This window comes from Emiliania huxleyi (assembly GCF_000372725.1).
Source record: "Emiliania huxleyi CCMP1516 unplaced genomic scaffold EMIHUscaffold_237, whole genome shotgun sequence".
NCBI lineage: Eukaryota > Haptophyta > Isochrysidales > Noelaerhabdaceae > Emiliania > Emiliania huxleyi.
In genome coordinates, this window is record NW_005200272.1 from 199966 (window position 1) to 202465 (window position 2500).

The following is a 2500-nucleotide window of genomic DNA, read 5'->3' on the forward strand; positions in this document are numbered from 1 at the left end:
GGTGGCTGCTGCAGCGACGAGTGAAGCCACTGTCGACGCCAGGGCTGCTTCGGCCGCTTCTGGTGCGGCTGACGAAGATGGGACTGGAGATGACGGGGAGAGGTCGCCGGTGGCTAGTGGCGGTGGGCTCCGGCAGCGGGTGCGAGCCAGCGGCAGCCGGTGCGGCGAGGCAAGCGGGGTGGCTGGAAGCAGTGCCATTGGGAGTGGTGCTGGTGGGGCTAAGGGGTGAGTTTTGGAGCTAAGCTAGGGTTGTGCAGCATTGGACGTGCGTTCGGTCACGAAATCCGCGCCAAGTCAAAAAATGGAGCTCGGCTAGGGTTGCGCAGCTATGAACAGGAGCGAGTTCGCGCTGCGCTAGGCTCAGACGGCGAATTCGCGCTGCGCTAGGCTTAGTATTAGTATTACGGCGAGTTTCGGCTTTCGCGCTCCGCGGCCTCTGCAACGCTAGTAAGTAGTATAGGCCGGTCGGAGAAAAAACTCTGACATTTTACGAACTCCTTGGCGACGCGCGCGCCGCGTCGCCAAGGCTCAGCGACCTCGGTCGTACAATCGGCCGGCTGCGCGGGTTTTCGGCGAGTTTCCCGCGCACCGGCCACGACGGACCAACCAGACCAAAAATCGCGACGCTCGCGCGCAAAAATCAGCACGGAATCAACGCTCACGACGCTCTCGATGATCTCGATGATTCGAGGATTTGAGGATGGTGAGGGGTGAGGGTGAGGTGTGCCCCCCCTCCCCCCCCCGCCCGGCCTCGAACCCGCAGCCAACCGGCCCGAAGGCGAACCTCTGACCGCTACGCCAGCCACCAATGCACAAACCTCGACGCCACAAATTTCTGAACCCCATACACCCATGCACTCAGCTCACAATCAGCACCCTACACAGTATGATTCCCGCGCGTCTCACCTCCACCGTCGCCGCCGCCCTCGCCTCCGCCCTCGCCGCCTAGGGTTAGGGTTAGGGTTAGGGTTAGGGTTAGGGTTAGGGTTAGGGTTAGGGTTAGGGTTAGGGTTAGGGTTAGGGTTAGGGTTAGGGTTAGGGTTAGGGTTAGGGTTAGGGTTAGGGTTAGGGTTAGGGTTAGGGTTAGGGTTAGGGTTAGGGTTAGGGTTAGGGTTAGGGTTAGGGTTAGGGTTAGGGTTAGGGTTAGGGTTAGGGTTCGGGCTATGGGCTATGGGCTGTGGGCTATGGGCTATGGGCTGTGGGCTATGGCCTGTGTGCTGTGTGCTGTGTGCTGTGTGCTGTGTGCTGTGTGCTGTCGGCTGTGTGCTGTTGGCTATTGGCTGTTGGCTGCGGGCTCGTGGCTCGAGGAGCTCGGAGGTGGGAGGTGCTGTTGGCTGTTGGCTGTTGGCAGTGGGCTGTTGGCTGTGGGTGTATAAGGCACACATGCAACAAGGCCTTAAAACCAGAGCAAAAAGTCAACGCCGCCATCTGCACTCCGGCTGGCTCTCAGCAGCGACTGTCTGGCCGCACGATAAGAGCTCTGAAGACCGTAAAAAGCGTTTTCTATCACCAAAAGACGTGGCCACATTGTCAAACACTATGATGCCCTTGTTCATCTAGCAGGAGGGCGATTGCCAAGGGTAGCTCGGCCCAAATTGTCGCGATAGCCGAACCGGCCAAAAACGGCGCCATCAGCAGCGACTGGCAGACCGCACAAAAACACGTTTATCAACCAAAACAAGGCTGGTTACCGCGAAAGCAAGACTGGAGGCGCGCAGGTGTGTCTGGCTAGCCAGGCTGGACCCCTCGCAAACGACACCCAGCACTCGCGATTATGAGGCGAAAATCGGCTCTCAGCAGCGACTGGCAGACCGCACGAAAACGCCTCTGCCGACCGAAATAACGATATTGTGCGCAAAAGCAAGGCTAAACAGGCGGGATCTGATGCAAAGCAAGCATCTCCAACATCTAAACCATCCACCAGAAGATTGCATCGATTTTCCATGTCAGCGGTCGAGATGGACCGGGGGGGCGTTCGGTCGCGACCGGCGACCAGAGTGGTCGTGACCGTGGTCGCAAGTTGGCGACCACGCGACCAGAGTGGTCGTGGCCGTGGTCACAAGTTGGCGACCACGCGACCAGCTGGCCGTACGTTGGCGACCATATAGGGTTTTTGGTCGCGTGGTCGCTGGTCGTATGTTGGCGACCACGCGACCAGAGTGGTCGTGGCCGTGGTCGCAAGTTGGCGACCACGCGACCAGCTGGCCGTATGTTGGCGACCATATAGGGTTTTTGGTCGCGTGGTCGCGTGGTCGCTGGTCGCATGTTGGCGACCACGCGACCAGAGTGGTCGTGGCCGTGGTCGCAAGTTGGCGACCACGCGACCAGCTGGCCGTATGTTGGCGACCATATAGGGTTTTTGGTCGCGTGGTCGCGTGGTCGCTGGTCGCATGTTGGCGACCACGCGACCAGAGTGGTCGTGGCCGTGGTCGCAAGTTGGCGACCACGCGACCAGCTGGCCGTATGTTGGCGACCATATAGGGTTTTTGGTCGCGTGGTC